At 36.1% G+C, this 27563-nt stretch overlaps 1 pseudogene; it reads left to right on the top strand.

Moving 5' to 3' along the window:
- Positions 1-680: 680 nt before the first annotated feature.
- LOC123818052 overlaps positions 681-27563 on the top strand; it is a 43617-nt pseudogene continuing 16734 nt past the window's right edge.

Raw genomic sequence — 27563 nt, 5'->3', positions numbered from 1 at the left:
ACTTCCTGGCAATGAGTAATTAGCTTTACCTGAATTCTTATGCAAATGAACCCAATAAAAGCCTGCTTGGATGGGAGAACAAGGCACTCCCCACTAGAGAGAGTGGCCAATTTGTCCCTATTTCTCCACAGGACTCGGTTGTCTCTGTGTATGTTTTTCTCATGTTTCGATAAGCCATCTGCAGTGTTCCGTGGTCACTGCCAGTTGGTGGCCATGACAGCCATAGAAAAGAGGAGAGACTACCAGGTTTGGGATATATCTTAAGGGTTAGAATGCTCAGAGTTTGCTAATTGATTGACTGAACATGCTACATGAGATAAAGAGAAGAGACCAAGAAAACTACCATGTTTTTGGCCTGAACAATTCAGTGAATAGTGGTGCCATTTATTAAGACAGAGAACTCTGAAAATGAACAGGTTATTGGAGAAAGAAATAGTAATTACAAATCTAGTTTTAGGCATATTAATTTGCTTTTACCTGAACCAGACAGAAAGCCAAGAATAAAAATCTTCATAGAATATCATGTCTTCTAGAAACCACATCACACAGCCTACCATAGGTTGTGAATTAGCCCACTCCAATTGGCATCCAGAGGTAAAATTCACTTTTACCCAGGAGTTGCTTACTTCCACAATAGAGAATAAACTAACTCTGGACCTGTCAGCTGGCCCTAAAAGTAGATGCACAATTCTGAGAATTGGCCCTTCCGAAGAGACTATCCCTTTTTGCTTCAGAATCCAAACTTGTCCAATGTTCAGAACTTAGGCTCATTCAAGCTCAGCTACTATTCAAGCAGTGGACTGGATGCCAGTGAGTTCTCCAGAGGTTTCACACCTAAGAGTCTTGAAAACTCTTGACAGCCAGCATCTGGAAGCCACTCTGTCCTACAACTAAGTGCCACAAGCCCACATAACCCTAACAGGAGGAAACTCCACCCAGCAAGTGTTGTTGAATTTGTCCACAAAATATAAATTTTTTTTCCACTTCTTTGCATCTACACTGTCATCACTGTCATCTCACTATACCTTTGAAACACCCTCTTAGATAGTCTCCCTGTTTCCATTCTCCATCAACAGCTGCAGAAACCACTCAAATTCATATTGGATCTTATCATTTCCAGCTTGAAATGATCAAGTGCCTTCATATTTGTTTTAATGATACGGTCCAAATTTGAATGTGGCATAAAGCCTGCAGCTGACATGGACCCTGAATGTCTTCTCAGTAATCTTAATTCCCCCAGCTCCACCCTCACTCATTCTCTAGCCTTGCTGGCCTTCTTTATATTCCTGGAACAAGCCAAGTGTGTTCCTCCCTCTAGGTCTTTCAGGACCCAGCTTAAAAGTAACCTGCTCAGTGACACCTACTTGTCTACCCTCATTGAATAGTGATATCCACAGTTCCACCAAGTGCTAACACAGTACCCTAATTATGTTCTTCATATCATTCATCACTCCTCAAAAATATTTTGTTTCTTTACTTGCTTTTTTCTCTCCCCTACCAGAATATAAGCTCCAAGAGAGCAGTGATTGTTTTCGCTTTATTTTCTCACTATTGAGTTCCTAGAAAGTGGCACATAATAGATCCTCAATTAACATTTCTTAAATAAATTATCTGTTTCACTGGCTTCCAAAATACCTTCTGAGAACAAAGATACACAGGATTTTTACTATACCTAGCATGTTCCAAATATTCTAATCCCAAATGTAGCTTTCACTGTCATCAAATTATAATAAAGTCATACTTCCCCTGCTACAGTGAAAAGCCATACAATGTCCAGTCTGTTGGATTTTCTCCTAATCCTACTACAGAACTTCATTTAAATGACAGAGATGCAGTCTGAATCAAATCCTAATTATCTATTTACCCATGGTTTTCTAAGCAAATATTAATAGTTAAGACTAAAGAAAGAAATCAAGTGAGATTTTATATGTTAAATGTCTCCCTCTGCAAATCTAGCTGTCAAGTGATATAATATACCTTATAACTACCATGTAGAATAAGTGTCAGATTTGAAATTATGATAATCATTTTATAAACCAATATAAAAGGATTAATTTGAAAATATTAGCTTTAGCTTAATTCATAAAGGCATTTATGAATATGAGATAGTAAAATATATGTCCCCAAATCTGTAATACTCAGGAGTCTTGAAAGAGTTTATTATAGTAAGAAGAGTTAAGCAATCACTTTCGCTCAGCCTACTATGGATTAAAATTTATTACGTTTCCTAAAATACAACAATTTGAGTGAATGCCACAAAGCACATTCTGCACAAGGAAGGCTTGAAATAATGTTTATATATGGAAAACTCAATTTGTGGTCAACAAAACTCAGCTCTAGGAAAATTTATATAATTTTCTAATATGAGACATAGCATACAATAGAAATGTTAATAAAACCTGTGTTAAAGAAACCGTAAGAAGAGACAGCATTAGAGAATATAAGGGGAAATTGTGGTAAGGTAGATGAAGCCTCTCCTTGATGTTCAAGTCCTGAATTCTGGTACTGTCTATGATAAATGCACAGGCCATCCGATGCTTATGTGTCTCAATTTCCCTACCTGTAATTTAACTACATGTTGAATACTTGCTGACTGCCTCCTTGTTATCCATCTCCCTCTTTTTTCCACTGAGAAAACATCTCACCCTATTTTATTTGCTGAAATCTCACTGTGACAGACACCACCTGAACTTTAGGGGTGAGTCCATGATGACTGAGGCCAATCAGCACTTCCCTTGTCTAGTCACAGCTATTGCTCTAAGAATAGGTATAATCACCAATTAAAGCTGTGAGCCATATATAATGAGACATTTGCTAGAATTTCTGGGATCTAAACTTCTCTCTCTTCTACAGTGACCAAATGAAAGCCCTCTCTTCCTCTAGGTGGTGTGATATAAGAATATAAAATTGAAACTTTAGCAGTCAATATTACAACCAAGAAGCCAGCCTGAAGACAAAGATGAAGTTGACCTACAGAACAGAACAGAACCCAGAAGGTTTTGGAAATGAGGCTGAAGCCACAGCAGTATCCTGAGCCTGCTGTATAACTATGCCTGCTACCAGTAGGAATCTAGACTTTTCAGGTATTGAGCCGATAAAATTCCTTTGTTGATTAAGCCATTTTAGGTTAGGTTTTGGTTTGCTTTAACTGTAAACTGTCCTAAGATATACAGAACTTATCATATCTGAGGACATTTTCAGAGGCAACTATTTATTGCTTGCTACATAAGAGTCAGTATCCCTCTTCTTCCTTGCCTCAGGCTGAGTCTCAGCACTGCTATGGATAGTCACATGACTCAGAAATGGCTGACCCCCATTTTCAACTAGAGGGAAAAGGGGCACCAGTTAGTCTAAATCAACTGCTTCAATGTTTCTTGGCAACAGTTGGTTTAAGGAATGAAACACACAAAGAGAATTTTGTTAGGGCTGAGATTAAGATTTCAGGAAACGGCATCACAGATCTTAAAAAGAGACACAAGGACACTACTGAATAAGGCATGTGCTATGGACAGAGTATCCCCACCCCCACTGCCACCAACACACACACAGATTCGTATGTTGAATCCTAACACCCAATGTGATGGCACTTAGGGAAGTGATCAGTTCATGAATGTGAAGCCCTAATGAGTAAGATTAGTGTCTTTGTAAAACAAGCCTGAGAGTACTCCCTTGCCTCTCCCACCATGTGTGGGTACGCTAATACAAATTTAGCAATTTCCAACTCAGAAAAGGGCCCACAGCAGACATCCAATCTGCTAACACCTTACTATTCAACTTCCCAGCTTTCAGAGCCATAAGAAATAAATTACTCTTGTTAATAAGCCACCCAGTTTATGATATTTTGTTATAGCAGCTAGCCCAGACTGAGACAGCTGGCTGGATGCAGCCATATGCGATCCTGAAGTAAGCTAGGTGGAAAGCTAAAGGTAGGAAAATTTATTAAAGGAAAATACCAAGACCCATGATCATGCCATTGAACTGCTGAGTTAGCTAATCCTGTAGCTACCTACTTCTGGACCTGTTAGTCAAATTGATTAAATCCCCTTATCTTTCAGCCAGTTGGAATTGGAGCTTCTATTACCTGCAGCTGAAAAGTATCCAAATTGATATATCATGCAAGTCCTCAAATATTTCAATTAATAAAACCGCACAAAAATATAACACATTGCACTTTTTAAAATTGTTTTCAAAACCATTCCCTCATTACTTTTAAATTGATCCTATCAGGATAGGGACCTTTAATCCTTTTCTATAGATAAGAAAAACATAGATTTGACAGTTTTCTTGACATTCCAATGATTTATGAACCTCAACTTCATGTTGTTTCCACCTCAAATAATGAAATTACAAACACATATTACCATAAGACTTAACATTTAAATGCACTTATTTCTCACCAATAACAAACAAATGATGGGATAGATGTCACAACTTTTTGTAGATCAGTAATAAATACTAAATAAAACTTTGAGTAACTCCAAGAAGCCCTAAGTATTGGGTTGGCCAAAAAGTTAACTTGTTTTTTTTTTCTATAAGATGGTTCTAGTAGCACTTGGTTGTTTTTTCACTTCATTTGAAATATTTTATTAGCCAGTATTGTTGACAGCTGCCCAATGAAAGTACACTTAAAAATCAAAATTGGTGAATTTTTGTGAAGCCATTTTAATATTGAAGATGGAATAAAATAAACAACTTTTTGCATATTATGCTTTATTACTTCAAGAAAGGTAAAAACACAACTGAAACGCAAAAAAAAAAGGATTTATGCAGTGTATAGAGAAGGTGCTGTGACTGATCGCATGTGTCAAAAATGGGTTCCAGAGTTTCATGCTGGAGATTTCTTGCTGGGTGATGCTCCCTAGTCTGGTAGATTAGTTGAAGTTGACAACAATCAAATTGAGACATTAATTGAGAAAAATCAATGTTACACCATGCCAGAGATAGCTGACATATTCAAAATATCCAAAATCAATAAAGTTATTGGTGAAAATGAAAAAGGTATCTTTTATTTTATGGGAAAAAAACCATATGGACTTTTTGGCAACCCCAGCACTTCTAATCATGACTGGAGGTAAATCTTCATACTGGACTAACTAAGAAATTAAAATTTACAGTTGCATAGAGGAAATTTAGTTTAATACAGCTACTTTAGAAGAAAGCAAGATGTCCGTGCTTATCATTAATTTGATGGAATGCAAACTTATAGTAATTGTTTAACTTTCTTCTATAACATTAAACTGGACTTCCTGTCATTCTTAAAATAACAACTAGTAATCTGATAAAGTAATGGTTTCCCAAAGTATAACAACAAATAATCTGAACTCTTTTGTAAGTGATTAGTCCTTTCCTCCAGTTACATTTTCATGTAATTGTCTGCCTTACAGGCAAATGCTACTTCAAATTTTGGTTCTGCCACCCCCACTCATGTGCATGCCGAAACAAAAAAATTGTACATTGTACAATACAGGGTGGAAGGAGGAACCTGATAAAGTTATTTAAGTCTCTGCTTTCTATATAAAATAAAAAAGCATCCCCTACAGTTCATCAGTTGTCATAAAAATCAAAATGTATCCATGGCTTGGTAGCATGTCCACCTCTGCTGTATGCTTTGCTGTGCCATCCTCATACACCTTGCAGCAAACTCGTTTGTTTTGTGGATGTTACGCTCTACTCTCCTTTACAGCTCTTTGTTCAGGACTTTCTAAGGGTCTTACTTTCTACAGTCTCCAAGGTTGAATGTGAATCTGTCTTACTATAGCTATTATCAAACATCAGAACTCCCAGACTTGGGGCATCCAGATCTCCATAAATATTAAATTTCTGTCAAATATTGAAGACCTTTTCGGCCTGAGTAGTTAGTTCATAGCCTTTTGATTTAGTTTAAAATAAAAAATCTTCTGTTCAGATTTAGTTTAAAATAAAAAATCAGCCACACACACACACACACACACACACACACACAAGGTGTATTGTTTATCATTTACAAAACCTGGGCCCTAAACTATCAAAGAAGATCTTCTGAATAAATTTACATGAATTCACTGCCTCAAACCCCATGGGAAAACTGAAAGTCCATTTTGTTTTCCTCCTTAGGAATCTTCTGCTCCTGGTTTGGATGCTCCTTTGGGACGATCAGGGAGTGTTGTTCACGGGAAGGTGGGGCAACCAGGGCCAACTCACAAGAGCACACAGTTCAGACAAGGAGATGGAGCCTAGAAAAAATCACTAAAAACTTCACTGGCCAGTGAATACGCTGTATTTCTTCCCTTTTATTTTTGGTCTGTGTCTTCTACTTGCATATTGCTTAAGACTTAATCTCAAAATTTATAATTTTTATTCTGTCTCTTTGAACCCAGATTACTGCCTTCTGAAAACCAATCAAATTGTCAGGGTGCCTGATTGAGATTCTCTATTTCAGAATGCATATTTATTATTAGAATGATGGTGGGTGGTTTATAGGACAAACAATGAAAATAGTTTTAATATTCTAAAAAACTAAAAATATAAAATATTAGTTAATAACATTCTACATATGCAAAAATGAATGTGTAAGCATAATTAACTGTCATATGTATAGTTGTAAGTATATAAACTACATATATTTCTATATGATATATACATTTATACATAAATATCTGTAATGAAGGAGGACCTCAAAAAATGGAATTTAGTTATAAGAAATTATGTGTTTATGCTTAGATGTTTAAACTTCAGTCACCTTCAAAATACTCTCCATTTGATACAATACACCTATCAAGACTTTTTCCCCAATGCTCAAAACAGTTTTTTAACTCGTCGATTTTGACGCTTTTTAAGCCTTCTGCTGTTTTTGGTTTTACCCTTTGAGGACTTTTTTCATCTAGGGAAACAAAAACAAAAGTTGCATGGGGCAAGATCCGGTGAATAGAGAAGGTGGGGCCAGGGGTCATAACATTTTTTTGGTCAAAAACTGCTGACTCAGCTGGTGTGGGTAGGTGCACAAGTAAATCCATCATGAAAAGGGCAAATGTATTGAAACACTCTTCAAAAAAATTCACTGAAGCTGAATGCAGCCTCTCACAACAATGCCAGCTGGTACACTGATACAGCTGGGTTCCTAGAACACTCACCCAGTGGGGGAAGCCTGTATTATAAGGGGCCCACCCTCCAGAAAATAATTCTGTTTTTTTGGGTCCCCCTCATATGTATATATAGTATATGAAGGCATACTATATGAAGGCATAGATATGAAAAGATACATTTATCTTTTAAGATAAATTCCAAATCTCAGCTAATGGTATGATAGCCCTGACTGTGATAATTCAGTGACTCAGTGGTGTCATAAAAAGCCCAGGTTGCCTTCTTCTCTCTGATCTACCTTTAATATCATCATCCAGGTCCATTTCTGAATGGGGGACAAAGACCAGCAGTAACCATAGCTGCATACGGTGGGATGGAAGATGTGCAATTGTGCAATTAAAGTGCTTCCCTTCAAACTGACTGGGCCAATTTATACCAATATCTGTGCCTGAACTAAGAATAGTTCTAATTTGCTGATAAACTTATGGCAGGATTCCTGAATCAATCACTGGTAGTGGAAAGGGGGATTACTATGATTAAGCCAGTCAGAAACCATGCCTGGAATCAAATTTGGATTTAACATCCCTCCAGTCAAATAGTTTGAATGGAAAAGGATTGATTAAATAAATTAAGGTTTTATGAAGGGAAAAAGTATTGGAATGCATAGTGAGTAGGGAACGAAGAGGGGTCTCTACAATCCCATTAATAAAAAAATAAAACATTTAAAATGTTATCTGTTAGAGTATCATAATAAGTAGTCACAGTGACTAACTTGTTCATAATCAGTATGTAAACCATCGTTTTCTGAACCATGACCTAAGAACGAAAAGAGACTTAGTTCCTCTCCCCATTGCTAGATGTATAAACCTACTCTGACCAAGTGCAATGGAACTCAATTCTCTGAGTTACCAAGGTGAAAATCCCACCATAGCATGGAAAGAATTTTCTTTGGAGACACATTGAGCTGACTTTAAATCATAGATCTCAGGACCTTTGCCCAGTGCCTACGAGATTTCAGTATTGCCTTCCAGTCTGGAGCCAACAAAATCTACCTTCTTCCCAACACACACACACACACAAACACACACACACACACACACACACACACACACACACACACACCACATCTAAGACTAGGTGGTAATGCTGCCCAAGGCAGAACTGCTGCTTTAGCAGTAAAATTGCTAGCACTTGGATGAAGCAAGAGAGGCGTCTCCAGCACACAATTTAACAAGGCACTGCGAAACCATGAATGAGAGTTGCCCTAGACACCTTTCTTGTCTCCCCTTCATCCTAGCCCAGTGCATGCATTTCCCCCAAATTCACATTCAACCTCTTCTTGTTCATTACTGAGTTCAATAAGGTTTTGATCTATTTGAGTCATCCTTGGTATACCCACGCCTTCCTTATCTAAGACTATTTTACTTTTGTAAATTTTAATTTCTTTTTCTGAACACAGAACACATCACTGCTGTACTTTACCCCACCCCCAACTCTATCCCCAGCAAGAAGGGGTTGGGTGATTATGTGAATGTGTGAGTTATTCTTTTTGAAGTGTTTTACGCTTTGTGGATGAAAGGTGTTTCATGAGTTCAAAGCATTCCCATTACTATTTGTCCACTATTCAGGACAATCGGGGTAATTTGGCAACAGCTTTTCTCGTTGGCAGAAGAAAAGGCTGATTGCAGGGGTGGAGTGACGGGAGTTATGCTCAGTTTATGTGAGGTTAAGGTCACAGGCAATGCAAAATAAAAAGAAGCTCTTTGTTTTATGAATAAAAGATTTCTGATTTATCCCCTTATTTCAGAACACCAGCATATGCTCAATTTTCAAATGTTTGAAATACCTTTTCCCACAGCATTATAAAAAAACTTCCTCAAGTTATAAATTTATTATCCACAGTTTACATTTTGCAGTCATGAATCTTCACTGTCCGAGCACACTTTGATGCAGATACTGATACTCACCATAAATTATGTCATCCTTAGTGATTCATTGTACCGAGATGTATTTTTTAGCATAATATCAGGACTGATATCCATAAGTTAATGCAGGGACATAGGACATCACTAAAAAGAGAGTGATCGGAATCTTAGGATTATTGCTTCTAGGAGAAAATTAAGTAGAAATCAGTCACTGGGGGAATGTGATTTATTTTACTCTCCTTCTAGAGGTATGTCCAGTAATTCTTCAGCTTGTTCTGATAATTGAAATTCTCTGCCATTGCTGAAAATTAAGCTCTCATTTCCCCCAGAAAAAGTTTTCAAGAAGATAAAATTTACTCTAGGAAATTTATCATGCATGAGGAGCTTTTTGCATTGGTTATTTTAAGATATTTTATTATATGTCTGTGTTTTAATTAATTTTAGTCCAGAAATCTTTCTCTTGAACAATCTTCTACTTTTTTAGAAGATAAGTCCTTTTTGTTAGAAATGGTAGCAACTTCACACTTAAAAAATGCTTTGGTTTTACTAAGGTCTAAACACTAGGAGTTGTGATAATAGATATTCACACATGAGTCTGCAGGTTGTCAGAGTGCTATCTACTGCCCTGTGCACCAGCGGTATAATTAGAAGACAAAGGGGTTTCTAACAAAGCTAAAACAAACTGAATTTCTAATTCCTCTAAAGGAAATTCAGTAAGTTTTTAAACGACATTACATGATTTTAAGTGCTATTCATGTATTTAAATGCACAATGTTTTACCCTTACATAATTAAACCTTGAGTGAAATATAACAATGTATCACTTTCATAACATTTCCGTAGAAAATAATATATTAATAAATTGGCATAATTATAGTGACTATTATTCTGTCACTCTATATATCCCTTTGTCTGTATCACTCACTCATACACACTGTCAATTACACACTACACCCTGACTCATCACACTGATTTATCTCTCCCAAGTAGTGTAACACCTTGCTCTTAATATCACCTCAATCTACTTCATGCTTAAACATATGTTGTTTACAGTCTATCCTGGTCCCATGAGTAAATAAAAAGCATCCCTACACTCAGGAATTGATCCTCAGATTCTTTCCAAAGAGCAAACCATACTTCATTTCAGTTAAAGTAGGGCTCCATGTCCACATCTTTTAATTCAGGCCCCTTGCATGCTCAAAGACTCAGTCTTCAGCCAGTCTCTTCTCTTTGATTCATTGTCTCTTGCTGTAGAATACAGGCCTCAACTTCACAGGAAATTAGTGATGGCAATATGATTTATAAGAGATGTGGAGTTTCAAGATGAGGGTTAACTCGCTGCACTCATTATACCATATTCCCTCTAATGTCATCGCAGAGGCGAATTAAAGACTCCGGGGCTGTAAAGGAGGTGTGTGCATAATAGAACATACTAAATAAAGACTGTTTCCAAGTTCCTTGTCATACAACTTCTTAAGTCTTTAGTAAAAGACCTGAGAAAAAACTACAACAAAACAATAGCTACCCCAAGTTGTCCTCCATCTCAACAACCCCGCAGCAGGGACGGACAAATTCCAGAGCTGAGACTGAAAAGGAACTCACCGGAAATCTAAATTCAGCAGTGCCCATTCCTTTAAAGCTGTACCTTATTTGATACCAACTTTTGAAGTAATCCTCCTCCTATAGAAAACACACACATTTTTCTTTTTAATTTCACAAATGTTTGTTTCATGATTACAATCAAGAGCAGACTTTTGCCCTCTTGTAGCTGCCAGGAAGGAGACCCAGAGCAATTACATTGGAACCAGTGCCACCAATTTTGAAAGCTGTAGCACAGCCGTTAACTGAAATGGCTAAAAGTTGCAAATTTAGAACTTACTCTATAGTCTAGTTAACTAAATGTTAGACCTTTAGATTGGGCTTTATTAATAATTTATTTCATTTTCATTGTTTAAAAGTGGAGGTGCCTGTTTTGTTACAGTAACTTAACATTCTTTTCCCCAAGCAAAAATAGCTGCACTCTTTCTTTGTGTCATATAATTTGAGGACATAATTAGCATACATCTTTGTATCACAGTAAACCCATTCTCTTTTAAGGAGGATCTGACTATGTCTGCTAGGATGGATGGTCTCTCTTCTGAGTGTGGCCTTCTGTTTCAGTATGTACCCTTGTAAGAGTCTTAATTTTCACAAAAGGATGTCTACCTGCCCCAGATTTGATGCTATTAAAGCCTATGATTCTGCATTCACCTGGCAAATTTAGGTGTACTTTGGATGAGTGAGTTTTTAACTAACAAAAAATACTAATTGAAAGTTTAGTTTTGATTTTAATGGTTATTGTTACATTTATTAAAATCAAAATTTTAAAATCCTCATTCTTCCTTAGGCTTCTAGATTTATGTTACCAATCAAACCACCTATTTACAATCTGGCAGATTTTGGCAATTATTTCTGAAGGGCCACTTAATATTTAGTGGCTAAATATTTAACAAAACACCTTTAAAATGTTAAATAGCATCTATCAAATTTGTGGCTTTTACTTCTTTCTTAGCATTCTTTTCTCTGACTTAATAAATATAAATCTCCAATAAATACATCATGAACATAATTAAGTTTGTAAATATGGTGAATTTAATATTATTAATACCTAATGACTGTTTATTCACTTGATAAAATTTCTTAAATTTTTAATACTGAATCAATAACTCAATTACAAATTTTACATTAAAGTTACAGGGGCTCCCAAAGCTTATCCTGTTATGTATTTATAACTACTTAAAAGAGCCAGTATACAAACTTCTTTTTTAACACAAAAAGGTCATTATTATGCTTTTAGTTTCTTAAGCTTATAAGAACATCTTTATTGTAATTTAAAACCTAATATTATGTTTCACCTGAAATAGATTTACTAAATATACTAGTTGTAAAGCAGAATTATAAAAATAAACACCTTTCAAGTTGGGAGGGCCGCAGGGTGGAGGCCCACGCACAGAGACTGGATGTTGCTAAGCTGACTCCTCCCCTCCTTTGCGTCCTCCTCCTCCTCCCACACCTGGGCACCCATGGGCGCCTGTGGAGACATTTAACCACGCAGGGAGCCATCTGAGCCGGAAGCAAGTGCCGCTGTCAGACACCCAGGACAGTGATGGGAGTTCCAGCAGCAGCCACCAGAAGCGCAAGAGCACAGCTGAACAGAGGATCTGCTCAAAGACCCAGAAGGCATTAAAAGATTTTGGGAATTTTTTAAAAAAGGAATTCAGTGAGGAAAATGTTTTATTCTGGCCAGCATGTGAAGATTTTAAGAAAACATAAGATAAGAAGCAGATGCAGGCAAAGACAAAAGAGATTCACATGACCTTTCTGTCCAGCAAGACGTCATCACAGGTCAAAGTTGAGAGTCAATCCCAGCTCAAACAAGATCCTGGAAGAGCCACACACCATGATGTTGCAGAAACTCAAACACCAGATCTTCAGCCTCAAGAAGTATGACAGCTACAGCCACTTCTTGAAGTCTGACTTGTTTTTAAAGCACAAGCGAACAGAGGAAGAGGAAGAAGATCCTCCCTACGCCCAAACTTCAGCTATAAGAGCTTCCAGGATGTGTAGCACAGGAGCCCCCAAAGAGCTGTCAGGACTGGCAAATTCCAGATGCAAAGGAACTCACTCTCAGGATCATGCAGGTTTTATAATTGCTTTGTTATCTACAAGGACCAAAATACACAAAACCTGTCAATGGAATATGGGTATTAACTGCTTGACCAGTCCATTTTGCAAAATGGCTTATCTTACATAAAAAGACAAATAGCTTTGAAGTTTAAGTCCAACAACACACACACACACAACACAGAATGAGTCCTTAAACACTGGACACTGAGCATTTTATAGCTTGATTAAACCTCATGTGAGGCCACCAGGTGAAACTTTGAAACTTACAGCCACCTCTTACCTTTTAAGTCTGTGCTCTGCCTCTGTGGGAGGGTCCTGGGTATCCACAGATTAACTTGGCAAATCAGGTCAAGGAGGAGTGGATCTCAGAAATTCAAACCACTTCTCGCAGGTAAGTTTCGTTCTGGGAAAATAAAATTCATCCCTGACAGCCTCTACAGCTTTGAGAAGCTGAGTGTGAGCCTCATCAGAAGGTTCTTATTTCTTGTGCATGGGTTTATTCGGGTTTTGCCCAGTCTGCCACATTTCATGCAAATGTATTTATTACAGATAAATAGGTCATCCTGACAGAAATAAGACCTCCACCAGGGAGAAAGGAAGACAAATGGAGGTTACTCAGGGTCCCCAGGGCAATGCAAGGGCGTGTCAAATAAGGTGGAGGCACACGGCCTATGCCGATGACAAAGCACGTGCATGTTCCCTGTGTCCTGCAGTCCACCTGGGGACAAATCGTTATCCATTCCCCTCTGCCTGACCCTTTGCTGGACTCTGGGCTTGGGACTTCAACAAGGAGAAAGAAAAACTGTCTTTGAAAGTCTCTTCCTGGGTAGAAAGGTTGTGAGTGAAGTTCTGCTTGGCCCACACTGACCCAGCTGGCTGAGTCACCCTATTCCCCTCTTTTTGAGCTAAGCCACCAGCGCCCAAGGTCAGGCACAGGTAGCTCCCTTCCACTAATTCTTCCTGCTGACTGCTTTGGCCAGACCTCCGGCATGTTTACCAAACCTTAAACTCCTGTTTGTGAAAACTAAGCCAAAAATATAAATAAATACATAAATACATAAATACATACATACATACATACATACATACATAAATAAATAAATAAATAACTTTAAACCTACCACCTGAGTCAAAATAAGAAGTGAATATCTATCAGGGGTGTCCAACCTGTGACCTGCAGGCCACATGCAGCTCAGGATGGCTATGAATGCGTCCCAACACAAAATCCTAAATTTACTTAAAACATCATGAGATTTTTTTGTGATTATGTGTCACAATGTATTTCACATGTGGCCCAAGACAGCTCTTCTTTTTCCAGTGTGGCCCAGAGACACCAAAAGGTTGGACATGCCTGAACTGAATCCACCTCTGAGTTCTACCCCTTTTCCATCACCCTCCTTCAGCTCAGACATAACTACCATCAATATTCAAATATGTCTTAGTTTGTCATCCCCTTGTCTATTTTTATGTATATAATATTTTATTATATACATATATACCCCTAAATAAGATACTGATTTTTCTCTATTGGAGCTTTGTACAATTTTTAAAATTATTTATATACGGTATAACCCTCAATCATCCCATAATTATGTGATATATTCTCATGAAAGCAGACCCCTGTAAACTATAACCACTCAATTCTTATTCTTCTCACATACAGAGAGATTCTTATTTCCATCAACTGCTACATTGAAATGCTTTTAGTATTCTCTATATTCTAGGTTTTAAAACTTTAGAAGAGATTTATATCTTATAGCACATCATGGAATTCTCTACTCAGAGAAGTTTATGACCCTCACGAATATTAATTATTTAATTAAATTTTGTCTCTCAAGATAGATGAATATATACATGTCTAACTCTAAAATATACAAATCTTTGCTTAAATTTAAAGACTTGAAATTTAGAGATCATGCCTTATTTCATGGTTGGGGGTCAGTCAAATATTGCTGGTTTTTGTAATTATATTAGATTGACATTGGGATCTCTCAAATTGCTTTGTTTACTTGGGGTCATTCTCCCATCTCCACCCCACCCCCCAAAAAACTTATAGGAGCTTTAAATATCTGTAATTTTAGATGATAAGCTACTTCCACTATCCACCAATCCTCATAGGGCTAGACTCCATACTTTATTTGATCCTCATAAGAACAAAATCTATTTAGATATATTTAGATTAAAATTAAACATTTTAAGATGTTTACTCTTCAAATGAGATGAACCGAACCCTGTCTCCAGGCCTACTTTAAGCATTTCTACTTCCACCTTATTTAACCTAGGAATTGGAAAGCTTAGAGAGGGCTATTTTGGAAACCCAAACAGCTATACACAGACATTTCCTTTGTTCCTTTTTTCAGCTCAAGGGTTCTCACATTTCAGCATGTTTAAGAATTTCAGAATAGGATTGTATACAAAAACATGGGTATTTCACTTTAAAGAGGATTTAAGAAATTCTCAAAAGTAAATCTAGCCAGAAGCACTTACTATAGAACCCAGCCTTTTCTTAAAGATGTTTTCTACTATGAATTTTTAATTCACTCCTTCTAAATACCTTTCAAATGCTCTGCTGAGAGAAACCATTTTTTCGAAGGATGGCCTGCAGGTGTCCCATTCACTAAAACAGAGAGCCTTAACTGAGGGTCCATGAGTAATTTTCAAGAGGTCAAAAAATACCCCCAAAATTATATGTAAAATTCAATTTCTGTGGACATTTTTCAGAAGTGCAGCTCACTGCATTAATCAGATTTTATAAGTTAGCACTTGCAAATGTTCATCTCGTAGTACAAATAGAAAGTATCTGTACAGTACAATGGGGAAACTGAAGGTTTGAGGGAATCTAAGCAGGACATGATTTCAAAATTCCTTACATTTCCTTGTTTTTGTAATTATAAGCATTAAATTCAAAGCATTAGAAAAGAGTAATAAATGGACATAAATGCCCAAATAAAATACTTTAAAATATTCAATTAAAATCTTTAGCTTGCTTTGGTGAACTTAACTTTTTATTATCAACTTTAATTCTTAAAATAGCTAGATACAATTCTCAATAGAGACTTAAGAATGTCTTCAAAATCTTGGGAGTCACTCTCAGTGAGAACATTTGTCTGTCCAAATAAGCAGCAAAAAGTGTACAGCCAGCTCAAGATGAAGTAATAGAAACCAGATTTATCTTTGGACTTGAAACAAACAATAATTCTACACAGAATGTATGAAAGAGTGATATTCAAGACATTGGACATTAAGCAACAAAATATAGTTCTGAGATGGGAAGAAAGTGAAATGAGCCATGGATTATCCAAGCCTACATATAGCATTGAAAGAATTCCAGAGAGAGAGGGTTCAAGCAGAACCCAGGGGACTCCCTGACTTGAGAAGATGGAGGTGACAGCTCGGGGAGATCAAGGCAGCTGGAGTTCATAGACAGAATACTAGAGAAAAGAGATTGCACAGAGAGAACCCTAGAAAGCTGCAAATGGTCCCACAAAACTATTTGGCAAAGTACAGATTGGTGTGTGCACGGGAGGAAAGCTGCCCAAAACCAAGGAGAAAACTATGTGAAAGAACAAAAGAAAACTAATAATTCACAGGGCATTGAGGAGAATAATGAGGAAGATCTTAATGCAGTAACAGGGAACAACTAGCCCTAGATTGAGTATACTATTCTGTACCCACCCAACAGATCATAAAATTATGACTAAAAAGTATGGAACAGCTTCCCAGAAAAAAAAAACAGGAAAATAAAAATATTCACTCCCAAAATTAAAATTCATAAGATTTGGCAATCCAATCAAAGTTTACTGGGCATGCAAAGAAGAAAGGGGGGAAAAACAACTAAAATGAGGACAATAATTAATCAATCAATAAAGAACTAAATATTGACACGTGTTAAAATTCAATGGCAAGGACATTAAAATGGTTATTACAATTGTCTTCCACATAATTTTAAAAGTCTAGTAGAGACATGGAAGATATAAAAAGCACTCAAATCAAACCACTAAAGATAAAAGTTATAATGTCTAGGAAGAAAAATACACTAGATGAGATTAGTAGCATGTTAAACATTACCAAAAATAAGATGAGTGAACTGTACAATATAGTAATTGAAAAAATTTAAAACAAAATACAAAGATAAAAAGATAATTTAAAAAGTGAAAAGAGCACCAGTTAAATATGGAGACATTTCAAATAGACCAATATACATGTAATTGGAGTCCCCAAAAGAGAGTAGAGAAGTAGACAAAAAAAATATTTGAAAAAGAATATTTTCAAAATTGGCAAAATCTGTAAATCCATAGATGGAAGAACTTCAACTAACTCCAAGCACATAAAAAAATGAAGAAAATTACAGTAAGAACAACTTTACCAAATTGCTCAAAACCCATTTTAAAGAGAGAATTTTAAAAGCAGCCAGAAAAAGCAGATACACTTACAGGCAGATTTCATTTCATGGCACTTCACTTCATTGTGCTTCATGGATGCTGCACTTTTTATAAAGTGAAGGCAAGATCCTCTGCCAACAACAAGATTACTATTCATTTTATTCTAGTGTTTTATCATGATGGTCCAGAACCAAACCCACCATATCTCTGAGGTGTGCCTATACTACAAAGGAACAAAACTTGGCATGATGGTAGGTATCTTGTAAGAAATAATGCAAGTGGAAAAAGGAGAATAATATCTTTCTGTACTGAAAGAGAAAAACTGTCAATGTAGACTTCCATATCCAGCAAAAATGTCTTTCATAAACAAAGCCAAATTAAAGACATTTTCAGAAAGAAAGTTGAAAAATCGTCACTCTCACTTCATATAATGTGAATAGATGTCCTTCAGACAGAATGAAAATAATATTGGATGGGCCAAAAATTTCATTTAGATTTTTTTCTGTATGATGGCTCTACTAGTGCTTTGTTACCTTTAATTTAATTCAAAACAATTTTTGCTAGATTGTATTGTGACAGTTGTCATATCAGTGTGTATTTTTTTAAAAAACGTCAAAATTGGTGAATTTTTGTGCAGACATCTTAATATTATAGATGTTGAAAAGGTAAGATAACACAACATTTTTAGTGTATTATCCTTTATTACTTCAAGGAAGGTAAAAATGCAACTGAAATGCAAAAAAAGATTTGTACAGTGTATGGAGGTGCCGTGACTGATCAAATGTGTCAAAAGTGGTTTGCGAAGTTTCTTGGTACTGTTGACACTTTTGCCAAATAGTTCTCTGCTATGAGGCTGTCTCATACACTGAAAGATATTTAGCAGCACCCCTGGCCTCTACCCACTAGAAGCCAATAGCAGGAGAGAGCCAACATACTCAAAATATCCGAATCAGTAAAGTTATTGGTAAAAATGAAAAGTGTGTCTTTTATTTTATGGAAAAATAAACATATGGACTTTTTGGCCTACCCAGTACCAGCTGGGCTGTGAACCTACACGAGGAAATGAATAGCACTAGAAATGGTAACTAAGATTATTTCCTATTATTTTAATCTATTTAAAAGATAATTGACTGTTTAATTTAAAGGCCATAATGGAAAATGGAACTATGCAATTGTAAGATTCTTATACATAAATGAAGGGGTATAATATTGCTTATAAGTAAACCGAGAAAACATAAAGATGTATACTATAAACCCCAAAGAGAAAACTGAATTGGCTAATTATTTATAGCTAATAACACTTGAAAGGAGATAAATGAAATTACAAAATATATTTGACTGATCCAAAATAGGGCAGAAAAGAAAAAAGAAAAAGAAGAACAGATGGGACAAACAGAAAACCAATTCCAAAATGACAGTGTTATATCTTAACATATCAATAATCATATTAAACATAAATGATCTAAACACCCCAATTAAAAGTCAGAGATTCTCAGATAAAGTAAAAAAAAAGTGCTACTTACAAGAAATGAACTTTATTGATTGATTGATTGATTGATTTGACAGAGAGAGGAAGGGAAGAGAGAGGAGAGACACTGATTTGTTGTTCCATCTATTTATGCAGCCTTTGGTTGATTCTTGTACGTGCTCTGATCAGGTATCGAACCCATGATCTTGGTGTTTTGGAACAATGCTCTAACCAACTGAGCTACCTGTCCAGGCCCAAGAAACTTTGAATATAAAAATGCATATAGGTTAAAAGTAAAAGGATAGAAAATATATATCATATTAATACTAATAAAAATTGGGGTGGCTATATTAATAGTAAGGTAGATTTCAGAGAAAAGAACATTATCAGAGACAGTCACTTTTGTTCAAACTATGAAGTGGGTTTTTTTAACCTCTCATGTTGCCATTTTTATTCTATTAAAAAGAAAGGTATATGTATTGTTTTCCATTAAGGTCTAACAAGCCTACTTTATTTTAGGAGGGATGGGTCAGGAACAGATTATCCATAGTTCTTAGCTTGTCATGGGCCTGGTTTACATCTTCTGTGCCAATGTAATCATGAATAATTTCTGCCTTTATCCTCGAAGCCTTCCTGACTTGGATGATGAAATTATCTGCTTACCAGAAAGGACCACTGAAAGTTGTTTTGATAACAGCTCACCATTTCTTATGGACTTAGAAACTGGGCTAAAACACTTCTCACATGTATGTCTTAATACTTACCAACCCTGAAAGCTAAGTATCATTATGACCACTTTCATATGAGTAAACATTTCAAGAATTGGCAGTAATTGCCAAGGTAGGGCTCTCTGATACCAAAGCACATCGGTATATCTTTCTGATTGGAGTTGAAATGTGATAATGAATACTTCCACCTAGTAACTGGCTTTACTTTAGGGTGCTATCAAAGTTCACCATTGACAATGGAAAACAAAAAGAGGTCTGTGAATAAGTGGAATTGTAAAAACTGAAAATGAAAGACTGGTATTTCTAGTATAGACATTCAATTTTAGATGCCATTAATTTTAGATGCTCCTCTATTCAGTTTTAAATTCCAAACATTCAAGCAGATACTGAAGAATTACAATGTTCTGATTTCCTAGGGTTGGCTATATTGTCTTAACACTAATTTTCTCAATATATTTCACTCTTTAAGAAGAACTAAAGATTAAATAACTTATAACTACCAGGAGATGGAAATACAGGGCCACTGGATAGAAAGCATTCTTATATAACCATTCTGTGTAAGCATTCTTACATAACTTTATAACCAGGATCTAGTCTAGTTTCCTACTGCTCTTATTGTGCATTTTTCCTTCTGTGCCTTCACTCAGTACAAACCATCATTGTTTATATATGCCATTTAGCTTCATAAAGCACATACATGTTTGTTAACGCTGTTGCTACTATTGAAATTTACCTAGTTCTAAATCAGAGAACCCTCTCCTTTATAATAGGGAAATCTGAAGTAATTTTGAATGTGGAAAAGCCTGTTTCCAACTCTCTTCATAAACACCAGTATAACCCTTACTAAAATGAAGGTTAGGACAATAGATTGACCAATATCGCCAAATTTTAAACATTTTTTATCAGCAGAAGTATTTTGGAAAAAACTGTTTTCCTCACTGCATAACAAAGATGCAAATGACTCTAAAAATGAAAATGACATTGGCCAGCATGAATTTTGATTCTAGGTAAAAAGGTGTTTATGTGAGAGTCTTCTGCTAACATTGATTCCTTTAAAACATCTAGCTATTTCTTTTTAATTGAAAGTTGAAACAGAAAATGATACTTGATTTACATTTCAAATTTCCATGTATCCATAAACTGTTATAGTAGTGAACAGATGTTGATGTGAATTTTACAAAGCTGAAAAATACTTTTCAAACTCATGTCAGACGAATATCAAATTGAAGCCAAGAAAAGGAACACCGGAAGGCTAGCAAAATTGTGATGGCTACTAAGATTTGCTTAGTGCGACAATGTCTTATTTAACTAAAATCCTAAGTGGCTAATAGTTCAAAGAAGTCTTCATCGATATAAACCAAGTTTACAGATGCAAGCTTAAAACCAAATTTATAGTTACACAATTAGTAAACACACACACACAAATATAACATAACACGGGTCTTTTTGCACACGTGTTATTTTTTTTATTTTGGAAAATGTGGAAATGTTAACTACATAATTGCCATGAGTTGATCTTTTATGAATCTTGACATCCATGACAGTAGTCATTTCAAAAAGAAAGGAGAAGCAGCCAGCTGATCTCAGAACAAACAAAAGCTGAAACTTGCCTTTGATAAATCTGATCAAGTAAAAAAAAAAGTAGACAAGATAGAACTTGTGTGAATTCAGAATTGATCCCTTTTACTACTACCCAGCCCCAGCCATGCATTAATTTGAATTAATACTAAACTCATAAGAAACAATTCCTAAGAAGATATCAGTCAGGTAAAGAAATGAACAAGGAATTTATCTGAACAGCAACCTTGGAACAGGAACATAGTCTCTGCTAAACATGCAAAATATTTAAAATAATTTGAGAAACATGTATAAAACACCAAAAAAAATTTGGACAAAAGCAGCATCCAGTTTTCTGAACTTCCTGTAAGATTATGAATATATTAGCCCTTGGCCTCTTAATTCTGAGTTTTATTTAGGTAACAGATCAAATTCAGGATCTTCTTACTTCACTGTTTCTTCCAAGGTTCAGATTTATTTTGATGTATTATGAAAGAGTATGTTTCTCATATTTAAAGAAACAGACAAGGGCACCAGACACTGCATGCAGAATATCATCTGTTAATTCATAGATCAGTAAGATCTAGTTACAGGCTAGAGTCTGTGCATTGTGTTTGTTCTGGTTTGATAAAACATGTTTTGCACCAAACTATGTTCTATAGCTGGGCATAAATATTCACAAGGGTCCTGTTGAGGGTTTGATCCTGCACCTAAAATCTCCACATAAAATTCCTAATAAACAAAACAATTAAGTCAGTCTTGAACAAACTTCACACTTTAATGCCATTTTATTGGGTGTTCTATTTTACTTCCACTTGTGGTTTAATAATTTCCTGTTCTCTCCACTCACATCCAAGGACTCATCTCATGGTATTTACCAGGCATTCACTGGTCTGAAGGGTTGCCATAGTCCTGACACACAAGTCATAAAGCATCTATGTGGAAGCAAATGGTACTCCAACTGCTGCTATTTTACATACAGCAAGAATCACCCAAGGGACTTAGAACAAACATAGCATTGTGCAACACAGGGCAGCTGGTTGGCTAAATGTGGCCCCCAGCTGTCAATGAGACAACTGATGATAATTAATTACTAGAGATTCTGAAAGATTTTGCCTGTGTTTAAGTCTCTGGTCATATGACAGGCTCTCTAGGAAGGTCAGTTTTCATTTTTTCAGACCACTAGGGAAAGTTCCAAGCATGAAGGCAGAACAACAGATGCAACAGCCATGCAGATTTACCTCAAATCCGGTGTGGTAGAATGAATGCTTGGAGTGTGAATTACAGATTTCTTTACATTTAAAAGTTTTAAAATGTAGACCTGAATGAACTGGTTTTGTTGGAGTTAATGTTTATCTATATTCATTTTCCATGCATATATTTAACATGTTTCATAAGTTTTTAAATATACAAAGGCACCAATGGAATGTGGGAAAAATCTTTGGTTAGTTTTTAAAACAGTTGTGGAATAATTCTTTTAATGTGCTGAAAAATTCCTGGAAAGAAGTACAGAGAGCCTCTAAACTGAAGGAAAAATTTATCCCACGTTCAGCGGAAATCTATACCAGTGTCCCTTAAGAATGGCTTATCTGTTGTCAAAGAGAGTTCTGCCCTGTACTGACTTTGAGAGTCCCCAAGCACTTTTCAGTCTTGTATTCCAGGGTGTCAGTGTCCCATCTCTGTGGTCCAAAATTCTATGACACCTCTGGCATTTTTAGATATATGGCTACATGACCACTGAGACTGTCACTGGAATTTTGAGCCACCATTGGTAGATGCCTACTACAAGAAAGTAATCACTTCAGTGATTTCTTTATCTGACTTGTCTATGTGTGTGTACAGGTGACTTTTCTATGTGAATTACTCTCAGCACAAATAATGCATATCACCTTTTCAGTGCAGTGGAAATAAGTTTGTTCTTATTGTTTTGACATATATGGTTATTTATCATCTGATCTACCCATTACACAGATTGCATATATCTTTTCATCACCAGTCTTAACTGTGATGAAAAGGTTTTTGCAAATAACCAAGTATTAATTAAAATAGAAAAATATTAAGAAAAAAGAAAAGAAGTTATAAAATATTCATTTTTTTCCAACTGGGTAACCAAAATACAATACAATTTTGTTCCATTGCTTTTTAGTTTTTCTAGCTAGGATTTCATCAAGTCAGAGCAAATATTAAATAAATAAATAAAGTCTATAGTTACTCCCACAAGGTAATAAGCTTTGTTGAGCAAGTACTAGATCTCTTCATTCTCATTGACTCTCAAGTATGTTAAGCTATCAGAGACCAAATACAGGGAAATCTTTATGAAGGAATCCATAATATCAGGAAAGGTTAAATATCCTCTATACAAAATGAATTGTTCTCAACTCAGTACCAAACACATTACTGCCAGGTATCACTACATCACAGCAATGTTATCTGGTTCAATTCCTACTTATCCTTCCTTAATGTAGAAAGAATAGGAAAATTATTTATATTTGCAATTTGTTCCAAAGCTTGCCTTGTCTTATTTTGTTTGTTTTTTCCTTCACCATACCTCTACCAAACCTTTATCATACCTTTGCAGAGAGGCACAATAGGGAATAATTTATGGCAACTAAGATGTTATTTACAGATAAAATAGTTTTCTCATATCTCTTTATACAACATTAAGTTAAATGGACATTAAATACAAAAAAAATTAGGCCCAGTGTTGATTAAGAAAGAATATTGGGATGTATTATTTACCATATTAACAAACATTTGAATGGAGAAGAAAGAAAGCCAAGCCATTTGATTTTATTTAGATTTGCTATTACACTATAAAATTTAATTTTTCAGTCCAATTTTATTTTGGTATTAATGAATAAAGAATTCAGATTTCTTAATTCTCCAACAAAATAGACTGAAATCCATGACACTTTTGGAATTATTTGGGGAAATTTTTGCCTGGAGTGGATATTTCATAAGGAAGGTTTGTTGTCTGTCTGTTTGTTTGTTTGTTTGTTTTTCAAGATATAAAAATACTCCTGGAAGTATCTTATTGTAAAATTTGTTTTTCAAATTGACTGTGAGATAAAGAACCATCCAGTAGGTGCTCAGGGGAATTTCTACACTAATTTGCTTGTTTTGTTTGAATTCTGTTTCAAGAAGGAGGCTTAGTAATACCTGTTTTCCACTCACTCAGAGGGATCACAATAATTCTAGCCAATGAAAGTACAAAGATTTCAATCATTTTCATTCCCATCGATCTCTTCTGGGCTTTCAAAAACTGTGTGGTCCATTCCTATGAAGATTCCCATGGCATTTTTTTAATGAAATAGAAAAATGTTCTGATTAAAAAATAAAACAGAATGATTAGAAATATTAAAAAAAGAAAAGAAAAAATCTTAAAATTTAGATGGAGCACAAAAGACCCTGAATTACCAGCAACCCTGAGAAAAAAGAACAGAGAGGGGTCATCCTACTTGCTGATTGAAAGCTACACTATATGACAAAGCTATGTGATCAGAACAGCATGGTACTGGCATGGAAACAGACAAATAGATCAATGGGCCAGAATCAAGAGCCAAGAAATAAACCCAAGTATATAAGGTCAACTAATATTTGACAAGGGAGCCAAAAATACTCACTGGAAAAACGTCTCTTCAATAAATGGTACTGGGAAAATTGTACATTCACATGCAAATGAATGAAATTAAACCCCTACCTTATACCATTCACAAAAATTAAGTCGATATGGAGTGAAGATTCACATGTAAGATCTGAAACCATGAAACTCCTAGAAGAAAAAATCTCCTTCACATGGGTCTTGGTGGTGATTTTTTGGATTTGACACCTAAAGCACAAGCAACAAAATGAATAAACATGTTGGACCCCATCAAACAAAAAAGTTCCCACTCAGCAAAAGAAACAGCCAAGTGAAAAGACAACCTACAGAATGGAATAAAAATGTTTGCAAACCATATATCTGATTTGGGGGTCAGGGTGTTAGGGAAAGGGAACTGGAGAAAGGTTGTCAGAGGTACAAATTTCTAGTTACATGATAAAGAAGTACTAGGGATGTAATATAAGCATGCTGACTATACATAACACTGTTGGATGATATATAGGCCTGTCCAGAAGGTATCCAGCCATGCAATAAGAAAAATAGAGGCATTTATTGAAGAAGATACAAGATACAAGGAACATTACACATAGGAGAATGATGTCTCAGTCCCCTTCAAAGTAGGCACCTTGGGACCTCACACAGTTCTCCCAATTGCCATCAGCTGCCCTATTCTATTTTCCTGAATCTCATCAATGGTCTGAAATCTCTTTCCTTTCAAAGGTGATTTTAGTTTTGGGAAAGGCCAGAAGTCGTAGGGCACAAAATCTGGGCTGTGGAGGGGCTGTGTCACCTGGGTGATTTGATGTTTCACAAAAAAATTCTGCATGGGACATGATGCATGAGCTGGTGTGTTGTCATGATGAAGCTGCCAATTACCAGTTGCCCATAGCTGCAGCCTTCTGAATCATCCACATAGCTTCCGTGGAGGAATGTTCAAGCTTAATGCAAAATTTGATGCAGATTCATTGCTCTACTCACTCAGTCATTTTGAATGTGATGGCCACACAGTACACATGCTCACTCAATGACATCTACTGCCCCCACTGACTAGTACAGTGAAATTGTCATTGTTCACGCATGGTCACTCCAGTCCACTCTCCATGGCTGCTGGGCTACATCAATGTCACACAAACTGTTCTCATTACACTAGCAATGGCAGGACTTTTTTCACACAGACTCACACACACACACAATTGTTAAGCAAGTAAATCCTAAGAGTTCTCATCACAAGGGAATTTTTTTTTCTTTTGTTTCTACATGAGATGATGGAAGCTAACTAAACTTACCTTGGTAGTAATTTCACATTAAAAGTTAAGTCACTATTCTGCACACCTTAAACTTCTACAGTAAGGTGTATCAATGACACATCAATAAAATCAGAAAAATAAAATAAAAGCAAATGTGTTAATGATGTTATGAAAGTGTTACTTGCAGGGATATATTGAGTGGAATGTTTGTTAAAGCATAGAAGTGATATTTCTTCTACACTGACTGTAGAGAAATATATAAAAGTACATGTAATAAAGATGTTTATGAATATAAAAAAATACTGTGTGGCCTAGTAGAATTTCATTATAATACTAATTAAGTTAAGAAATGGAGAAGAAATGCTAGAAAGGGAGACAAATGACAATGCAAACAAAAAGAATGGGACAGAAGAGAAAAGGAAAGATGAACGATAATGCATGGAAGACAGAGAAGGAAAGGAGACTGAAGTCACGAGAAGTTGGAGCAAAGTTCAAACTAGTGGAGTTTTACCTCACCCATCAATTGAGGAGATGAAACATTCCACAGAGTAGCCCAAAATATCTTTAGCAAAACAAGCATGCATGCATGTGTATATATGTATCTTCATGGATTCAGGATGGGAACATGGCGGAGTGGGGTGAGGTGCTGTACTATGTCTTCCCAGAGAAAACCAATATGCATGTCTTTCTAATAGGCTTGTAATACTTTTTCCAATAAAATCACAAAGAATTTGACTAAAGGACTTCCCTAAATTCATTGCACGTCTTGGTGGGAGGAGAAAGATCATTGTTTTACAGTTAAATTGTAATTCATTTTGCCTATAGATTCCTGTCCTCTGGGTTCTGAATATAATTGCATAAAAAAACTAAAATATACATGCACCAGGATATATGGTAAAACAGTCACACACACACATACACCACATATATACACACATATAAAACAACCTAAGAGATTTACCAACACATACTTTAGGAAAATAAGCAGATCTCTCAATACTTCCAGAATGCAGAGTAAAGATAGGGAAAGGTTCTGGGAGAAAGCCTCTGAAATCACTGGTAGAAGGGAGTAGCAAGTTCAAAGGAAAGAGCAGCTCAGAATGTACAAATGAGAAAATCTCTCATCATAGTATCTGCAATGCTGACGAGCAGAAGGCCTGAGAAGGATAGTAATGTGAAAATGACAGTGGACATCTGTTGTTTGTGACTATCCAGGATCCTACTTACCTTCTTTTCTAATGGCATCCTGATTGTCCTGTGAACAAACACCTTCTTCTACTTCTAATTGACATGGCTTAGGTAAGTAGAAAGGTAAAAAAGTAAGCATGCGACTCAGGCCTGGCCAATAAAAACAACACAACTCCACAATCCCAGAGATTAGTCCAGGGAGGAGTATATGACTGAGACCAACCAATCAGAATACCAGAAAGTAGTAGGAAAGTTTGGGGAAAGACACACTTTTTCATCCGGTTCTAAGCTAGGACCACCTGCACCTATAGCTTCCAGTGGTGGCCTTTGCCATTATAAGGGGACAGCCTAACTGAGAAAGAGGCCGATATGCACAGAGACAGATTCCTGATATACTTCCTTACACACCCTGGACCAAACTATGCTTGAATTCAAATATTTCCCAGACCTTTCAATTATATAGCCAATAAACTGCTTTTTCTGCTTAAGCCAATTTGAGCTATTTGTTACTAGCAACCAAAAGAATCTTTTTTACAGATTGATTGATTTTTAGAGGGAGGGAAAAGGAAGGAGAAAGAGAGAGAGAAAGATCTATATTTGGTTGTCTTTCACATGCTTCCTGCTGGGAACCTGGCCTGCAACCCAGGCATGTGTCCCGGCAGGGAATCAAACTGTCAACCCTTTGGTTCACAGGCCAGCACTCAATCCACTGAGCCACACCAGCCAAGGCAGAATCTTGACTA

This window comes from Phyllostomus hastatus, unplaced genomic scaffold, assembly GCF_019186645.2.
Source record: "Phyllostomus hastatus isolate PE091 unplaced genomic scaffold, TTU_PhHast_1.1 phas_contig_254, whole genome shotgun sequence".
In the NCBI taxonomy this organism is placed as follows: Eukaryota; Metazoa; Chordata; class Mammalia; order Chiroptera; family Phyllostomidae; genus Phyllostomus; species Phyllostomus hastatus.
This window is presented reverse-complemented; position numbering and strand designations above follow the sequence as displayed.